Here is a 20876-nt window from a genome sequence, read left to right as displayed (position 1 = left end):
AGTACAGGTGAGAGAAAGAAGAGACAGGAAGGAAAGAGTTCCCTCTAAGCTTTCTCCAGCAGAACAACCATAAATCAGAGAGGTCTGTCTCCCAGCTGTCTGCCTGCTCCTTCTGCAACAGCACACAGAGCAAGAGGAAGGTCATAGGAGGAGGGGAGCATTAGGCGGACGGCCGTGCAACAGCCAAGCCAAAAGCCGCAAATTTGAATCCCTGTGATCAGATTTGGTGTCTAAGCTGCCAAGGCCTGACCGTTCACCTAATTCTCTCCAGAGTGACAGATGTGGCAAAGTGCCAAGCTAGTCGGTACCGCCCACAGGAGGGGAGGAGGCCTGAGATAGAAACAGGAAAGAGGAAAAGACAGTAGTGACAAGAGGGTGCGGGAGAAATGTGTAGGCTAGTAGTGGTGGGCATAGGAGGAGATTAGGGAGGACTGGGATGAAGATGCTACTCAGTGATTCTTCACACAGTGACTTGCTTCATTTCAGAAAAGACAGTTAATTCACTGCACACTAGGCACAACTGGCAAACCAGCACATCACAACCCATAGACTACAACACATCTAGGGCTACAACGGTTACTCGATAAATCGATTAGTTTTTGACTATTAAATTAATCGCCAACTATTTTGAATATCGATTAGTGTCGGTTTAGCTGGTGTGTGTTATTTTTAAGGAAAATACCTAAAAAAAATAAAACGTATTAAAATTGAATATTTTCAGCTTTACTTACTCCTCTGTATGACAGTTAACTGCATATCTTTGGTGTGTGGACAAAACAAGGCATTTGAAGACATAATTGTGGGCTTTGGAAAACATTTTAGCATTATCATTTTCATTATCATTAGCATTTTATCAGACAAACAACTTCTCAATTAATTAAATAATAGTCAGATTAATCAACTGAAAATAATCGTTAGTTGCAGCCCTACACACATCACATCAGGTTTGATGAGGCCCCTGCTAATAGAATCAAAGTAGTAACCATCACAGATAAGACAAACCTGAAACCAAGCAGCACGATTACAAGGAGTAAAGTATTATATGATCTTTGCTAAAGAAAAAGTGGCTGAATCAGGTATCAGGAAACATGGTACAACTGGCACCCACAACAAACTAATGTCCTCCATTTCACTCCAAACAGACAGAAGGTAAGACTAAATGTGCTATAGGTCCAGACTCTCCCAGATTGGGAATTGTATGCTAAACTAGGATAAATAATCTCTAAATGTAGAATCCTGAGAAGGCACAAAGGGTATCATTAGCTAAGGACATCAGCAAGACAACAGAGGGGAGGGGAAAGGAATGCACACTGTAAGAAAGAACAGCATATGGTCAGAAGCTGTGGGCTTGACAGGTAACCATCAATTAACAGCAAACAGCAGATACAGTAGATGCCAGCTATCCTCCATCATTCCATACATTAGGAAACAGTTGGACTTGAACCTTAAATGATTCCGCCTTAAAGGCCTCCACACATAGACACTGACATGAGTGCAGCACACTCCACTTTCAACGTTTTATTACACTGCTTTTGATACAACGCCCCACACCAGCGTCGATCTCTTCTGCCGAGTTTGTATGAGACATCATGATAGAAGCCTTCTGCCGATATCTATTTGGCTCGGACTGCTCGAGCTGTATGCGCGAACGTGACGTAATTGCCTGGCTTGTAGCACTTTAGCGTTCCTGTTTGTCTTTGTGGGAAAGAACATGGATGCCACCAGGGCAGCAGCTGCCTCGGTAGTGCTGGGCGCTTGCCTAGAACACAAGAGCAAGCTTGTGGCTCATCTAAACAAGCTACGGGATGATTTACACTTGCATTCATATTCAAACTTCATCTCACTTACAATTTTAATTTCAACAAGTGCTGTTGCGTTTTTCTCGAGCCATGAGGGGCAGTCGGTGGCTAGCAGTAGTAAGCTTGTTATTGCTAGCCTCTTTAGCAAACCAGCTCGAAAACAAAACGTTACATTGTATTGCACGCACAGCAAGACTGGGCAGTGCATTTAAATGGTGACCGGATTAAAGCAGTAATGTAATCAAGTGTGTAAAAGCATTTAAAATTAGCATCAAATCGACCAATAAAGTACAAAGAAAATATATCTCAACTTTAGCAATTATGGGCGTAGGCATCTTTGTTTTCAACTCGCACATTCAGCTTGGTGCACCCTCAGGAGCCCCGAGGTGGACAGTCGGAATTCCGACCAAAAGGGGGTGTGTCTCGGTGAAATAGCTGGGAGATTTACACTTTCCAACACGGGTGGAGAATTTCCGATACAAATGGATTGACCCCATTCACTTGAGTAGACGTCTGTAGCTTGCAAACTACACTGTTTGTTTACGGTCTTCTTACCCATACCATCGTTCTGAAACCCAAAATGCTCCAAGCATGATAAAAGACAGCGATTCCCATTCAAAATGTTTCTCTGTCTCCCGAACTCTACGCTTTGAAGAGTCATGTTGGAGCTGTCAGCTTTATGTTTTGGTTTTTACTACTCTTCTCGAACTTCCATTTGCATAGAGTTTTGATAGGCTGCAGGGAAATCCTGATAAACTCCAGGTAAATGCAGGCTACAATGTGCATTGTGCACCATGAAATCCCTTGTTAACTGACATGAGACATTAAAGGGACTAGTAATATTGACTAGCTGTCAGCCACCAAACGTAAAGATTTTTTTTTACTCCCCAGTCCCCACCCTAAGGCAAAAGGGACAGTGACTACTTTTACATGGACATTTAATATTTTGATATCAACTCAACTACATAGTTCTCAGTAAAAATTTCAAGTTTTTGCCTGAAATTGCACTGTGCCTATTTACAAGGGCATTGTTCCCACCTCTTTTGGGGTCAACCATCAAGTGCTGGACCTCTATAGAAAGCTGAGAACCTGTAGCTTTCGTAGGAAGCAGTCAAGACTGTGATGTACTGACAAGGAGCTACAGAGGCTAGAATATAGTTTTTTCTTTCTGCCGGATTACAAGCATCTCTGAACTGACCACATTTCAGCCCTCTAGGTCACTTGATATCCCTTAGAAACACAACTGAGCCCTAGCACCAGGTCTTGTGAAGCTGTGTGCAAAAGTTGATCAATATAGAATGAAAATATGAGTGCTTTAGACTATTATTTGCCAAGGTATGCCCATGCGTTTTGTAAAATGCCTATGGATACTCCCCATAGGACTTTTTGTTATCCAAAATGCATACTGACAATCAAATGCTTACTGCACATGAACCCCTTTGTGTAGAAGCACAATCCTGGTCTCAAATTAAAGGTAATACTTTGAGGTTTCTTGTGGACTATTTAGATTGTATGTCAGGTGTTCTGATATAGACTGACTACACAAAATATGGAATAATTACAAAAAAGTCTCCATTTTTGCATTTACTTTGTTGGTTAAATGCATGTGTATAAGATAGACTATACATCTGTACAACTAATATTGGATAATACAACATGAAGATTCAATTTCTATGGATTCTTGTGAATATTTCAGTACCCAATATGAGGCATCTACTTATTGTGCTGCAGCTACACTGCAGCCAGAAGTCAGGGTATCACCAAAAGCGGAGGAGGGGGAGGGGGGAATTTTGGATCAAATTTAATTGAGACATAATAAAATTAATCTGAGAATGTAAAGCACTACACAGATTGTACATGAAAAAAGTTTTTTTGGATTCCCAAGAGCCAAAGCTTTGAAATGGTGTATAACATTACTATGCTACATAGCAATATGGTGCATACAATTGATTTAGAATGTTGGGGGGAGGTGGGGGAGGGGGATAACCGTCCCGCCGGCGGGACACTGAAAGTTATTTGGTTGAGACGCTGCTGTGTAAATAACATTTTCTGATTGCCTTAACCCAAATAAGGTCATAGTCCAAATAAGCAATAATCAACTTAAATACACTATTTCAAGCCCATACATTTCTTTGTCCAATTCAGCAATCATCTCTTCATGACTTCTGGCTGCCCATTCCATAAGTACATTGTAAAAACGGTCTCTATAGGCAGCCCAGGCTCTGAAAACTGGAAACAAGGGGTGAGGTAACATCTCTGGTGTGTTTCGTTTGGTCCTTAGTTAAAATATAATGTATGTTTATTACACAAAAGCATCTGCCAATAAATGTTAGCAAACATAAACACAATGTCCATGTAAAAGTAGTTAGTGTATTTTTGTACTAAATTTGCATACACCAACCTCCACTCCCTTTGCAGAAGAAGTTTGGCCAATATGAGGTACCAATATTGCGATTTAATATGCGATTATTTTCTAAGCTCTTAATCTTCTGTATTATTCAACAAAGACCAGCAATACGTCATTGTATGACCAACACAATATTAGACAAATTAAACATATAAACTGTTCTTTCCTTGAGGCCAGGTATGATATTAGGTGATGCATGAATTGATATGAACGACATATTTTTATCTAACTACTTCAATCACAGTATATTTGTAAACATGCAATAATTATCATTATGTGCTAAGGGGGAGGGGGGGCTGCCCCCGTCAAATATATATGTGCTCCCTCAAATTAAATCTGTGTCCCATCAACTAAAATCTATCCCCGTTTTAATAACTTTTTTACTATTTCATATGGTCTTCTTTCATTGTGACATAAAATATTTAGGGATACACAATGATATCGCCCTGACATCGCTATCTGCCGATAAAAGCTTCATAACTTAATTATCGGCATCGACCGATATGGACATTTCTGCCAGTGTGCCTGGCCGATAAGGTGGTCTGGTAATTATGCGCACGCGAAGCAAATGTTTAAGTTGCTATGAGCGCCATCAAGAGTGGCAGTATTTTCAAATTCTGGAAACAAATTACAAAATTGCTATTTGCAGGGCTTGTGAAGTACCAGTGATGCGAAGAGGGGTAAAACGATACTCTTTTAAATGTTACCAATTTAATTACACATCTTAAGAGCCATCATTCTGAACTCTACAAAGCACTAAGCCAGAAAAAACAGCACCAGCTAAAACCGTGACATGACCATGGCGAAGCTTTTGTTTACAATGCAATCAGTTTCTAGTGTGTAACGTTACCTAACGTTAGAAAGCTAGAGTGAGTTTCAGTAAGTCCAGAATGAAGGTTAGCTGTAAAGTTACTAGCCGACGTGTTGTAGGTCTCATTCACTTTACTCTATAGACTGACAATTTAAGTTTACAGGGTTACAGCTGCATTTCTGATCATTTGAGAACAATGTGTCGTATTGTCAACAACACAGTTCTTGGGGAACTGTCTTGTAGTCTACTGTTCAAGTATAACATTTACATGTTCATGTGAAAATTTTAGGCTACTTAATAAATGACTGAATGCGATCGGTTGAGGTGTTTACAAATAGAATAATGGCTCAATCAGATTAAAAATGCCTCAATATTCTACTACTTGTGTGAGTTAATGAATATATTTCAGGTTGGCTCAGTAAGATGAGGGTTGCATTCAGTTTATGGGCAGTTTAGTAGCGCTAACAAATGTGATGGCGAACGTCAACAAGTTCATTTTTTGATACATTACTTAGGGGCCGTTTACACGAAACCGCCGGGTGAATTTTCTCTTACCGCTTTCACACCTTTAACGACACCGTCAAGAAAAAACCTCGCGTGTACACACAGAGGTGTAACCGGCTAAATGTGCTGTAGTGCATATGCCAGACCAGTCGATGGCGGCGCTGTGCAGAAGCTTCACGATAATTTTGCGTGAATCGCGTAGAAGAAAATATTGTTGAAACAGTTTGTTAAGCCAAAGAATGTCTAATAAGGGCTCTGGTTAAGCAGTCACATGAAATAAGGAGATTACAGACAATTCGGTTTTCAATTCAACTGTTAAACTAATAAAGTTCATTTTCAAGGTATGTGACTGCTATGTGAAATTTCAAATGCTTAGCCTACGCATTGCATTAGGTCGAGCACCACTGGAGAAAACACTAACATGCAGTAAGCTAATGTTTAACTACGTTAAGCTAACGTGTGCTTCTAATTTAGCCACTAAAGGCTGATAGGCTATATTGTGCACATAAATCATGACAGGGGAAAGAAAAACATTTTAATAAGATAAATAAATGGTTTGGTTTGTTTTGACAAGCAGCATGTCAGGTCGAGTGCCGTGGCTGAGTTGAGAGGTGGGGCTATGTCGTCATAAAGTTGCCGGCTTCGCACCTACAGGCGTCTGCACGGCGAAAGTTAGCCGGCGGTTTCAAAAGTACCCACTTCGGAAGCCGGTTCCAAAAGCTATCGGTTTCAGTCTCCTAAACTGCCGGCGTTGTGTACACGCAAGGTGTAACCGTTAACAAAACCTCACCGGTTTCACAAAAACCGCCGTCGTGTAAACGGCACCTTAGCCAGCTGACTAGCGAAAAAATCCATAGGCTTTGCACTTACCAGCCCCTAGGCTAGTGTCCTGAAGCAGTGAGGGATGATAACTGCAGCATTTAACTTTATGGCTCACATAATTGTATTCTGACAAAAACAGAAAGCAAAACCTGCTTCTAAATTAAATATCAAAAAGCACTGCAATTAAGTTAGTCAACCATAGCTATGAAGTTTAGTTAATTTTGACTACTGTATGAAACACGGTTGAGTAGCAGAGAAGAGTAGACACTCCTGGCAACACGTTTTTGTTTTATAATGGTAGTTCAGAGTAGGTTTAGGCCTTGGGAAGAGCATGAGACTACCATAAATTAAGTTAACGTATATCATAAAACTTCAGGGAGTCATTTTATTCATTTTCCATTCATTCATTTTTTTATTGATTGTTTAACTTTATTTGGAAAATTCAATTTTACTTAGCCTACTGTAAACTTTGCCCATTACATCTTGATCCTTGATACATCTTACATCTTGATCCTACTGCTGTTCAGAACTCCTCTCTGGATTAAGATAACGTCCACTTTTAATTGACATAACCGTGGATGGAAACGCATGCAGATGCACAATTTCTTGTGCGATTGAGCTGAAAGGAAACAAGATGTCCATTTTGGATGTTTTCATCATCGATAGAGGACACTGCTTAATACACTATTAACAGCGGAGAAAATATAGGCCTATCTGGAACTGATAAGTGACCGTGCAAACAATTAACAACATATAGACTATAAGTAATGTAAAGTTTGTGTGATGAAGAAATCTAAACAAACATTTCATCCTCCAGGGCAAATGTACTTAAACGACAAGTCCGACAGCCTATATTATTTTCTACGCAGGCACACTTTCTAATGAATTAAGCATGTTAAGAGTGCTGCAACGAAAAGCTGTTCCGCTGTTGGGTAATCTAATTAACTATCAACAGCCAACGTTTTAACAAAATGTAATGTTGTGTCATTTTCACACCTCAAAATAATAAGACTGTAGCCTAGTCCAACCCCGAGTATAGCGGACAACTTGTATTCACTGATTTTATATCACACTTTGGAGTTTTTTTGGTCTTGTGCGCAGTCTATTGACTGTGAGACCAGCTGGGAAGAATACCCGCGCAGATGGCACTAATGTCCCCGGTATGCAAAGATACCTACCTGCCTAGTGGCCAGCCTCAGGAAACGTGTCTGATAAGCTCTCCATCAGTCAAGAGGATTTGTATGCAATGAAGAGGGATTGACTCATACAGGTGTCCACGTTCTGTGGTTTTACCACACTGCAAACTTTTATCTTTTTTTATTAACCATTTAACTGAGTACTAATGGGTTAAAACTATTCCTACCAGTTATTAATTAAATAGTGACTTAAACGTCACTCATGGAAACCCAGCTAATGCCACAACAATATATGCATCTTATTTGGAAGCATTTAAATGATCACGGAAGCATTACCATTATGAAGATCAACCTGAACATTTAAGACCTACGGCATCATATTTTAACATATCGAACCCTTTTTCAAGGTTTAAAATTCATGTAAAAAGTGAAACCTTCTAGACTTAAGGCCCTACTGAAACCATGGAATTGTATTTGGCAGACAGTGCTCCAGAGGTAGGGATGTCACTGAGGAACATAGCACTAAAGCATTTAGTAACAGTATCAAACGGATGCACATGGATTTAGAAGTTAGCTGGACTTCCCTACTTAAAGGAAAAACTAGACGGTAGTCCAAGTTGCAAGGTTGGTTTTCCGCCTGGGAACGCTAGGGGGAGCGGGGAGAGACACCATTTTTACCGGAACAGGTCTTTTAACCATCCAAATAATTTCTAAACGTGTTTATTAAGTTGAAATAGTTGCCAAGTTCTCCTTTAAAAAAACTGCCCAGCTGCAATTTTGAACATTATGTAGTCATTCCAACTAGACATATTTTTTCTTCACAATTTTGTCAACAATAAACTAGTGCTGGGCAGTATACCGGTTCACACCAAATACCGGTGTATATTTTCGTTCAATGTTGCGCTTCTAAACACGCATGGTGCAACTACGGGGCCTGGTGAGGGTAAACATTAGTGCTCTGGGGCCGGTCGCACAAAACACTTTAAAGTTTTTCCCCTTAAAAGGCTTAATTTTTATTTAAGGGACACAGAATATCTTAAATGGTTTCCTTAGTTAAGGAAAAACGCTAAGGGATTTACTGCATTGAAAGGGATTTTCCGGCCCAAAAATTCTATAGTTTTCACGGATATTGTTCAACAGCTGTAACTAGCTAGCTAGTAGGCGATGCCGTTAATTAACAATCCACCAAACAGAGTAAAGCTTAATGATCTTATTATTCATCTTACCTTCATAATATTCCCTGAAATTATTCAGGTATCAAGTAAAGCATGTTATAGACATGAACTGAACAATACTTGCTGGCTAGTTAGAGATGATCCTGATTGTCATCAGGATAGGTCTATTTGACAGAGTAAGCACATTAGCAGAGATGTTCTATTTTCAATTGTCAAAAGTAGTCAAAGCCCATATTAATGCAAATTCTCTTCACTAAGTCAAACTTGTTTTATATTTCCTTTTTAGATTTACTTGAATACTGTGTAATGTACCTGGGCTTGAACTTGAGGCAAAAGTAAAAATTTTGCAAGTTGCACTACTTCTTGTATTGGTTTTATAAAAGATGTTTGTGAAATTTGCACACTAAAAGTTCTGTAATTCCTCTCTCAACCAGTAGAAAATGCTGTGAACATCTGATGCATAAAAAAAAAAGAAAAGACCGTCATATACCGTGAAAATGATCATACGCCCAGCACTACAATAAACCATTACCACCCCCAGCCATAAAACAAAAAAGCAGCAGAATCACACTATCGAAAAGCAGTGGAAACCAGTCTGCAGTCCCATCTGTGTGTGCAGCAAGCCACATTGGTTTTAGAAGGAAAACAAACCAATGTGGCAGTGTCAAAAGAGAAGCACATGGTGACAACAAAAGAAAAATGACCTGAGGGGAGAGGGAAAAGATGAAGGGTAAAATGAAGACAAACCAAGTCAGCAATACTGCCATCAACAACACTTCATGACCATTTCAATACACTTTACCAGTCACTGATTAACTAATCCCTCTGAATTTCCCCAATGCACATTGAGCTCCTTACAGTGCAGAAAGAGCAATGCACAAGGCCACCTGTGGCACTGGGCCTGATCTCTCAAAATGGAGGTGAACCATCACCACCAATCAGGCAAGGGAAGGCACTCAAAGACTGTCATAAACACACATCACTAGTAGAACTCCTTTTACTACAAAGTACAACGGCCTCTAGAAAAAAACGTTTCACACGAAGCCATGTCTGCAGCTGGCCATTATTTAGGCTATGATGCTCCTCACTGTAGATAAGGCTTTGGTGTGTTCATGCTGTAGAGTACATTACAGCACAAAGCCAGAATCAGTGAGACAGGATGTGAGGACATAGGGGAGAGGCGGGGGTGGCGCTGTCCGGTCACTCAGTATGTGTGGGGATCTGCTTGCTTTACGCATGGCTGCTCTGCTAATGGATGGGATTTCGCCCTCCCTAGTAGCACACTAAAATGTGCATCTGAAAATGTGTGTGTGAGAGAGATGGTTGGTGAGATGCAGCTACACAGAATAACTGTGGCTACATTTTGAGTTTAACCGGCAGGAAACATCAACAACTTTCAAAGGCTCCCAAAGACCTGAGTCCATCAGAGTTGGTAAAGTAATCTGGACAGAGGGGATTCATTAAAAACTTTCACATCATGGAGTACCAGCACCTGACAGCGCTACCACAAACGAAAAGCAACTAAATAGCCTAGTTTATCAGTGGGATGAAGATAACTCCTGTTCTTACTTATGTCTCATACAAGACTTGGTTGCTCTGACCATGCTCAGAGATCAGTAATTACAGAAAATACAGGTATGAACCCACTGTTTATCATTGTGTTTTGGGAGGGGAATGGTGATCACAAAAAAAGAACACAAATGAGGACAATGCAAAGACTAAATGTGGTAGGCTACTTTACTCATTTGAGAGTACTATTCCATAAGGGAGTGGGGGAGTGTGGTGACTAGCCCAGAAGGAGAAAAAAGAAAAGGAAAACAGTTTGCTTGTTCACCTGAGAAGAAATGTCCCTACTTTTCAACCTGACAGTCAAATTGTGCCTAAATCTAAAAGGAAGATCATAAAATGGACAAGTGGGGTTCAAGTATTCCAAATGCACTGATGGGACAACAATCATCAATACCTTTACAAATAGCACAGATTTGCCTCAAGCTCATACTGTGGTATTTCCATGCATGTTCAATAGATGTGATCCATCGACAGCAAGGTGAATCTTTTGCCCAGTATATTTTTTCCATTTTATGTTCTGAATGAAAAATAACTGGAGCTAAAAAATAAATATACAGACATTTGTTATAGTTTAAGATCAATTCTGTAAAAAATTAATCTGTCAGTAATATCTCTTCTGCTTATTTGGGGCCTTTCAGAGGAAACATGCAGGCTGACTTAAGCCAGTGGATCAGTAGGTAAGTTTAATCAACAACTAAAATAGCCCGACACCGAAGCATAGTCAATTCAGACAACGCAAACTCGCCAAGGCCTAGCAATAACTCGTAGTATACTCCTCTGTCTATTAAGCTTGCATGCTTCATTTTAGAGGCAATACAAAACGCCCGCGCCTTTACTTCGCCTCCCAGTCATGGGAAACTATACAACAAGAAACATTTCATTCTCTTACTTAGACTTTGTGAAAGAGGGATATTGTTATTTCCAAGGATACTGTCCAGGGATATTGTACTTCCAAAGGGAAAAGTAATGCAAACGTTAATTCAAGGTGTTTTAAGACACAACAATCCAACAGATTTAACTAGAAACGAAAAAGTAAAGATCTTCGAAGCATTTCGCTGATACCCATTCGGTTAATGTCGTATGGCTACTGTCTGATGCCTAAACATCCGCAAATGGCAGGCGATCTAGAGGCGAAAAGCCACAATGCCTCCAAACATTTGCTCCGCCATACCGGCCTCGTATCTATTCATTGAGTGGCCCGACAGACATTAAAAGCTGCCATCTTAGGTTAAAGACTTCTATGTGAAGGAAGGGGGACTCGAAAGATAATACAACGCTCCTACTGCAAACTATCAAAAACGTCACAAACCAGCGTTTACAAGCTTATTCTGCATTATCTGATCTGAAACTCGTATAAAACAAACGAATAAAAACACAGAAACCCCAAACTTACCATTTCGGAGTGAACTCGCAACTTCGCAGTGGCTAGCGAACGTTTGGTTAAGTTACCACATGATCAAAACAGGGCCATGAATTTAGATTCGCTTTCCAACTAATAATGGTATTCAGCAGGTGTTTTGCTCAGTTACCGTGTTGAAGTAGTTAACTATCAAACCACAAACTTCTCCGACTTGCCAGGTGCAATAACGTTATGGCTAAACAAACAAAACCATAAACTTTTACAAACGCGGAAATATAATGGGGGAAAATCGGCCAAATTTATAACAATTTACCCCAACGAAGAATCCTTGATATAGTATATATAGTATATATAGTATACTTCCCGTTCCTTTTAAAAAGTGGTAATGCTAACATTAGTAGAAAGGAGGGCCACATACGGAGGTTGACCAACAAGGCAGCTAGTTGTAAGACAATGCAGACGACGGTACCGTTCTGTTCCAGTGCCAGCACCAATGGGGGCACCTCCAACTAGCTAATTACCATTGCGCACGTTTTTGGTCGGAAGCGCACTTCTTTCAATCAGAGAAACAGCTGCGTTAAAGACTAATATTGTACAGTAAAATTCGTTAGAAACCACTATTCTGGCTTCCTATAGCGCCCTAATTACTCTTTAGATAGTAATTCTAGACTTTTAATCGAAAATAAGTAGCTAGCTCAAATGATTGACCATCTGGCCTCAAGCAACCTTCCCCTATCTATATTGTCCTCCGGACGAGCTACTTTCCGTCCAAATGGAACCGACTCGGTCACTTTGCCCGGAAAAACACCCTCCTTTTAATTTTTTTTTTGTCATTATCGAATTCAACTTCTTTGCGCTCATGTGGAATTCGTGTTGTATTTTAATACGAACTGTAGATACGGAAGGTCGGGGATCTCCCTCTACTAACTCATTGAGCAAAGCCAATGACTCACCTCGACGTTATAACCACCTCGTGTTTCTACCAACACACAATTAGCTTGCTAACGTATTGCCACATCCAACAAAGCCTTAGTTCCAAACAAAGTTTCTTTTCCATTACAATGCTACATGAAAACGCATTAGTATGCATTCGTTCCTGACCATGTGAATCGGTATAGCATATTTATAAGCCAATACTTTCACAAAACTAATAGGGACTCCTTTGCCCTGTACAATAGCACTGTCGCTAACTAGCTTAGCATGTGAGCAGACTATGCATATTAACTTCGACCAAAAAAAAAAATTGGTGTATATCGTAACTGTGCGGTCTTTGTAATTCTTACACCCATTTTACTTAGTTTAAAATGTGTGGTGAAACAAGAATAAACGGAGAAAATAATGAGCCTCAGACAAACAATGTTATCTTGACTTTTACTTAAAAGATCAATACCGTTAGCTATCTCACAACTATGTTGAAATGGAAAGATTGCGTTACGGTGCAAAACTAATAACGTTAACTTTCACCTAGTTACATGACAAATTAATAAGAAGTAATTATTAACGTTAACAAGTTCGCCTAAACATGAACGTGTAGACACAGGCACAACGTTTACGTTAGCGATAAGGTTACTTACCCTTATGGGTCAGTTTAGGGGTTTTCGCAAATTAACTCCTTTAGTACATCCAAGAAAATCCTGGTGTGTGAACAGATCCCCGAAGTATAGTTCCCGTCGTGTACGCCGTCCTTTCCAACACAGACTGTTTCCTTTGTGTTAATTTCACCCAAATCGAGTTTAATCAGATCGATCTCGCGTCCTCTCCACTAGACACTCGCTCACCTTCCACAGGCAGGGGGCGCGTTCATGGCTTACTGGATAAACATGGGTGCGCGTGAATGACCCTGGACGGCTATGGCGCATGTGCGCGTGTTTTTATCATCATCATTATAATTATTATTGCTGTTGTTTTCGTCGGTTCGGTTGTTGTGTATGCTAACTGACATATAGATTCAACTATTGGCATAAGTGTAATGTTTGGTAAGGCCCCTTCTGCATACTTAACTTAAGCAGCAATCCAAGCCGTCATGATAAACTATATTTAACGTTAGGCCTATCAATTAAATTAAATATTTGTTCTTCCAAAACCTACCTTAGGGCATTTGGCTATGAATGACTTCTAAACATCATTTGCCAGTCTAACGTCTGCACATTCGTGTGGTCTGGTTTAAACTTTCATTGGTAGTGTGATTTTCCCCAACCTTTTCACCTACGAGAAACAATTTTCAAAACTTCCATAACCCGGATGTCCCTTAGCTCGAGCACTATTTGCTTATCACTCATTTAAAGGGACATACACTCTTTACCCTCAACTGCAATCAACACTATGGCACAATTCACCACTTTTTTGCTTGCTTTTATCAGTCAACTAGCTTTAGTATCATCTTACAATTACTTTTGATGTGATGTGTGTTTCAAACTGAACACGCCACAAAAATGAAAGATAACTGTCCATAGCATAACATTCGCGATTATAGGTAATGTTTAGGCCTGTTGTCAAAAAGCCATCAATAGGCCTACACATTACATTGCATCATACATTTGCTGATTTGAGTTATTGGTTATGTTCGTAAATTCCTGGTATTATCTGAAAATACATAAATTGACATCAGATCAGATAAATCATCATAAAAATTCTTGAGAATAATCCTTATAGGTCTATTGGCTTGGTGGCATGTAATTGGCTTGTTTGTGAAAATGTGGCCGGAAGTGAGGATGTTAGACACCAAGATAACTGCAGTCAATTAAGGATAGGCCTATTTTAGCCAGTCTAGCATCAGCTGAAGCATCTAGCATCAGCAATGAATTGAGGCAGTACTTCCCCACTCTCTCCAAGTCTATGGAGAGTAAAAGTGATTTGCAATTTCCTCTTGACACAAAGCAGTCTGTGGGCTGCATTCAGTGAAAACAAAACCACATGGTTATTTGTTAATTGAAGGTATCATACAACTATTATTTTTTCAGTATACTTTAGGTTTTTTTGCCTTTGTTTACATAGGACAGTGAAGACTGACAGAATGTGAGGGGGAGAGAGAGAGATGGGATACAATCGGGAAATGATCGTAGGTCGTATTCAAACTGGGGTCCCCATAAGCTATTGGACTTGAGCATGGTATGAACGCTGTGGCCACTTACGTCACAGCGCCCTCTATAGATGTCATTCAACTATTCTGACGAGCTAAATAAAAGAGAAGCCCCTGGAGAAAATAAAATGGCAAAGGTGTTACAGCTTGAAACTGATGACAGCTGAAGTTGAGTGAGTGCCCCTACCAACTCATGGAAATATGACCCAACCAAATGGCCAAATATCCTGTGACATTATTGTAATTCACATCAGTTGTCCATGTGTTTGTTTTCACCTAGTTGTCCCAAACCAGAAGTGGATGTGATATCACTCATACCTCTCAGTGCAGTGGTTCCCAAAGTGTGTGTGTGTATTAAAAATATAACTATAAAATTGGACTTGCTGTGCTCCAAGCATAGTGCCCATCCATCTCATTAGCTGAGGTTAACATTGAAATACCATTATTGAATAAATTATATTATGGTTGTCAAGCTGTTCTTTTGTGGTATTATGCTTGTGTTTCGATAGGCCTATTAGTGTGCATGCGCTGTTGCGTGCAACGTTTGTTTACTTGTACCACCTCCAGGGATAGTGGGGGTCGCAAGTCACTGGCATCGTTATTTTGGGGAACCCCTGCACTAAATGCTGCTCCCAGAATGATTTAATAAACACATGCCGACATCCACAAACAGCGATCATTGGGGTCAAAGCAGAAATTCATGTCCCTATGGACTGAACTTCACAAACTTTTGCATCCATCCAAAGATTAATAATTCAGCATGTCAAATTCCATGTATTTTGAATCCTTTTCACAAGAAAGACACTGATTTGTCCTGAGATAGTGAAATATATCAGTTGCAGAGCCTCAATGGATGGAAGTACACAGAATATGCATCTAAAGTATGTGGAAGCATGCAGCCTGGTGTATTTCTTCAATTATCACAAGATATTGTTTTGGCTGCTGCCCCCCCCCCCCTCATCCCATAATGTTATGTGGTACGTCTGGTAAATAAAATGTATTCTGTGAACACATGATCAAATATATTGACACTCTGTCAAACTTACATGTTCTGGACACACTGGTTAAAAAGTCAATGAAGTTAATGTGTAGCAGTGTTATGGGAACAGCTGCTGGGTTTGTGTGTGTGTGTGTGTGTGTGTTGTAAGTGTGAGTGGTACAGACAAAATGTTAGTGTCTGTTTCTTTCTTGACGAAATATTACAGTATTATGAAACAGTTTTTGCTTTAGCTAAGTCACTTTTCTTAGCAACTGAAACAGACAAATAGAGATGGCTATCTAGCTAGGTTGTACATGTGTATATGTGCACGTGTGTGTAAAAAGTGTGTGGGTCATTTTCAGAATGTGGTGTATTTGTGGTCATTTTCAGGATGTGATGCCAATGAAGTTGATGAAGTCTGCTCCAGCACATCTTGGCATTTCAGTACATAGAGGTGGTAAGTTGCAAGTTATTGGCACACTGCATTACTGAGCCTGGATCTGACTAATTAAAACACCAGGGGGGTATTTCATCAACCTCGCTAAAGGCAATTTCAATTTAATTTCACTTATAGAGCGCCAAAACATTACATGTCCCATGACGCTTTAAAAGAATGTTAGACAATCAGAGAAAAGAAAAGAAGGCCCATGGGTAACAGGGGCGGGGAAAAACTCCCTAGAATTGGAGATACATATAGGAAGAAACCTCGGGCAGATCCACGACTCAAGGGCCTGACCCATCTGCCTAGGGTCAGTTACAGAACAGTAAGGTTCAAATAGTCCATTGTAGGAAATGGAATTGTCCAGGGGGATTAGGAGTTGACACAGGGCAAGTGGTGGGTTGCAAGGGTGTATGGGCCAGGAATCCGGGCAGGGGGACAGCAATAGGCGATGATAGGGCAGTTGTAGGGATGGGACTTCAGGTGAGATGAGTGAGATGAGGGTCAAACACACGGATGGCTGATGACTGGTGATGGTATACCTCACAAGTGAGGTAAGGGGGAAGAAAGAGAGATATAGAGGATACAAGGATACAAGGAAGTTTATTGTCACATGCATATAGTTACTGGAAGTAAGAAATGCAGTGAAATTAAGTCTGGTGTCTATTTGTGCATTTATGGGGGGGGGGGGGTAGAAGAGGGGTTTGGTAGATTAAGTGGCAAGGGCTGCATAAGAAAGGTGGGGGAGGATTGGGATTGGGGGGGGGGGGCACCAACAAGGAGCACCCAAGAGCAACAGGGGCAAGGAAAAACTCCCTTACCAAGGAAGAAACCTTGGGCAGATCCACGGCTCAAGGGGCTAACCCAACTGCCAGGGGTCTTGGTGTGTGTGTTGGGGGGATGACAAGGGAGATGGGATAGTGTGCTGTGTATGTGGGGAGAGGGCAGTGTGCAATATGTGTGTTGGAGAAGCTTCCTCATGAGACAATGTGCTGTGTATTGGGGGGGGGGGGGGGGGGGGGGGGGGCAGTGTGCTGTAAGTATGTTGGGGATGTGTGTTGGAGAAGCTTCCTGATGAAATAATGTGCTGTGTATGTAGGGGAGAGGGGGGGGGGGGCAGTGTACTGCAAGTATGGTGAAGGGACTTACTTACTATTGCAAGCAGAGTACTGTATGTATGATGTATGTGAGTGATGACAGTGAAGATGTGTGTGTGGCCGGAAGAGTGGAGTGGAGCAGTGACTGTGTGTGTGTAGTGTGTGTGTGGGTAGGTGGGGGCAGTATGCTGTAAGTATGTAGAGGATGTGTGTTGGATTAGAGAGTAGATTAGTAGAGTGGGTTAGTATTACTATAAATCAAAATGGTTAATATCAATAAGTATATCAATGGTACTATTTAGTGTTATACCATAGTGAGAATAGGCAAGAGAGGGAAAGTTGAGAGAGAGAGAGGGAAGGGGGGAGAGGAGAGGGGGGGGGGGTTGTACGGCGTGACACATGAAAAGTCCATGACAGCACTATGCTATAGCAGCATAACTAAGGCATGGTGAAGGGTAGTCGACACCAACGCAGGTATGGTCAGTGACCACCATCGCACGCATTACTGGAGTGCCCGTCACATGAGGACACAGCGGGGTGGTCCATTCCAAAAAACCCTGAGATGGGTGAAGTTACACACTGCACCATACCTAACTATGGGAGGCACTAAAGAGATGTGTTTTAGACTTAAAAATAGGGAGGGTGTCTGCTAATCGAATTGAGGGAGGGAGATTATTCCAGAGGAGGGGTGCGCGGTAGCAGAAAGCTCTGCCTCCTACTGTAGTTTCTGAGATTCTTGGGATTACAAGAAGTCCAGTATTCTGTGATCGTAGCGGTCTAGGTGGGTTATATGGGACTAGGAGATCTTTAATATATAGATAGATAGATAGATACTTTATTGATCCCCAGGGGAAATTCAAGGTCTCAGCAGCATACATACAACACAGACACGTTCTTTAACATCAGAAAGAGTTATTAGGTACCCGACTATTTATGGCTTTGTATGTTAGAAGTAATATTTTAAAGTCAATGCGACTTTTAACAGGCTGCCAGTGTAGAGATGCTAAGATAGGGGAAATATGTTCATATTTTTTAGTCCTAGTGAGTGTGCGAGCAGCTGCATTTTGTATAAGCTGTAAGCTCTTTAGACAGGTATTATTTCAGCCAGCATATAGATCATTGCAATAGTTTATCCTTGAGGTGACAAAAGCATGGATTAATTTCTCAGCATCTGGTAAGGATAAGGACTTCCTTATCTTTGAAATGTTCCTTAAATGGTAAAATTAAGTTTTGGTGATCTGTTTTATGTGATTATTTAGTGATAGGTCCTGGTCAATTATACCTCCTAGGTTTTTAACACTTGTGGATGAGGTCAGTGGAAGATCACTATATGTAGCCTGTGATGAGGATAGGATATCCCTCTAAAACCATTTAGGTCCTAGAGTTCAAAAGCAGGAAATTGTTTGTCATCCATGTCTATATGTCTCTTATACATGTGTCAAGTTTGGCTAACAGCGTTAATTCATCAGGTTTTATGGAGAGGTATTGTTGTGTATCATCTGCATAAGAATGTAAATTAATGCCATGTTTCCTAATTTCAGAGCCTAGGGGAAGCATATCAAGAGAAAATAACAGGGGCCCTAGTACTGAGCCTTGAGGCACTCCATATTTTACCATAGTCTGGGTAGATGGTTTATTGTGGACCTGTATAAATTGTCGGCGGTTAGAAAGGTATTATCTAAACCAAGTGAGTGCTGAGTCTTTAATGCCTATTAAATTTTCAAGCCTATAAAGTAGTATGTCCTGGTCTATGGTGTCAAAGGCAGCGCTGAGGTCCAGGAGGACCAATATTGATATATATCCATTATCAGCAGCAATGGGGAGGTCATTAAAAACTTTAACAAAGGCTGATTCAGTACTGTAGTGAGCTCTGAAGCCAGACTGATATAATTCTTGGATTTTGTTCATATGTAAGAAGGCACCAATTTGTTTGGACACTTTTTTTTCTAGTATTTTTGACATCAAAGGGAGATTATATATAGGCCTATAGTTGGCCAGGTTGTTATAGAAAAGGCTAGGTTTTTTGAGGGATTGCTTTAAGACTTTCAAGCTTAATCAAGCTGTTACAGAAAAACCCATCAGTAGGAAAACAATGCCCAAAAGACAGTTCTGTCAACCTGTGTTATGTTCTCATCACCCTACACAGACAATAGGCTAGGCCAGTGGTCACCAAACTACGGCCCGCCACCTCATTTTGGGTGCCCCCCAAAAACATGTCTGTGGTATGTAGCATCCGGCCCGCATGGGAGTACGACATCGTCAAACTACCGCCGCAATTTCCCCCATTTATTTTCTATGGCGAGTCTTAACAGTACACATGTAATACTCTTTTTGTCCATTGGTGGTTGTTTTGGCGCTGTTTCGCGTTTGCCATCGAAAACGGAATGAAATGTACAGGCCTACCTGCAAACAATGTAAGAGGCCTATGCTGACTGCATCAGTGCTCAAAGTATTCTAAAAGTTTATCCATTAATTGTTAATAACTAACTAACGTCTATTCAAGTCATATTTCTGGGACTTTCTGGGATAATTATTTCTATTTTTTATTCACTCGTTCAAATGTTCATACAAAGAGTTCACAAAGTTCTCATAAGGTGAGTGAAAGTTAGAATGGTGGTAATTTCAGACCACTTCAGCACTTCCTAAAATTCTCAGAGTTTGAGAACTTTAAATTATTTGTAGGATATTCACAACATGTGCTGTGTATTCAAAGACACAGAGTTCAGAGTTCACACATTTTTAATAAAATATACTTTTGGGACTCCCTGCTAATACTTTTGGGAATGCAAAAGTATTTTTATTAGTAGGCCTATTATTTAATTTGAGCTACATTTTACACTGATATGGCAATGATGGCAATATAAACACAGCTAACAATGGTATTAAATTGCAATAGCCTATGATTAAATGTAGGCTAATGGAATATTCAACTAAGGTAGACTGCTGTTCACAGCACTAAGCTATTTATGGTTACTGATATACTCTAAGTTTCTGGCCCTCTCTTAGAGCCAGGCATAGTTAGCTGGCCCTCGGAAGAAAAAGTTTGGGGACCACTGGGCTAGGCTATAGAGTGAACCTTTTTAAATTAAGAACGCAGGCTATAGCCTATCATTTTTAATAGCCTATACCAACGTTTTTTGAAGTTATGCTATTTATTCTTTCACACATTTTGTGAGAGTGAAGACAAACTTGCAATTAATTTAGAAGCAGAAACATTGTTGTTTATATGCATGTTTTCACTATTCTCTCATTTATACAGCCTAGACTGGCATGTCTCATTCTGTTACGGTATTTACAGAAATCCTGTAGTATTCCCTTATTTTACAACACATATCCTCTTTTCGTCAACCTACTGTTTTGGTCTACTTTTTTCTACCCTCGTGCACGAGCAGAGATGAAACTGACCTCACATAAATAAACGTGGCCAAGGTGCAGCTAACTTGAGTTAATGGAAATGCTTCAGCCTCATGTCTACACTAGTTCAAGCCAGGCTATTTCTGTTAAGCGCCGCCTTCATTGTCCTGAACAAGGCAGCAAGCTTCTTAGCCAGCAATGCTTTTCATTCAAAAGACTAAACACATCCAGTCGATGCAACATCTCAATGAAAGCATTTTGGAAAGTTGGTTCCCTTCTTGGAAAAATACTAGTGTGGCAGACATTACACAAATGTATATTACATAATTATGCATACACAATATA

The 20876-nt window shown here is 40.4% G+C and overlaps 1 protein-coding gene across 3 annotated transcripts in view; it reads right to left on the bottom strand.

Annotated features, from left to right (window-relative positions):
* chd7 (chromodomain helicase DNA binding protein 7) overlaps nt 1-13353 on the bottom strand; it is a 77340-nt gene extending 63987 nt beyond the window's left edge. For 2 of the 3 annotated variants that reach the window (XM_076293369.1, XM_076293371.1), the window contains exon 1: nt 13158-13353. The gene's annotated coding sequence lies outside the window, so the exon portion shown is untranslated. Of the gene's footprint in view, nt 1-11616; nt 12351-13157 lie in introns of those variants that run through there. The other variant, XM_076293370.1, reaches the window with a different exon arrangement.
* Nucleotides 13354-20876: the final 7523 nt, after the last annotated feature.

The sequence above is a fragment of the Alosa pseudoharengus genome, unplaced genomic scaffold (assembly GCF_046254945.1).
Source record: "Alosa pseudoharengus isolate Yale_2024_CS ecotype anadromous, Long Island Sound unplaced genomic scaffold, YU_APseudo_1.1 YU_APseudo_1.1_scf_2, whole genome shotgun sequence".
Lineage (NCBI taxonomy): Eukaryota > Metazoa > Chordata > Actinopteri > Clupeiformes > Clupeidae > Alosa > Alosa pseudoharengus.
The sequence above is the reverse complement of the archived record's forward strand: the minus strand, read 5'-3'. Positions and strand labels throughout refer to the sequence as shown.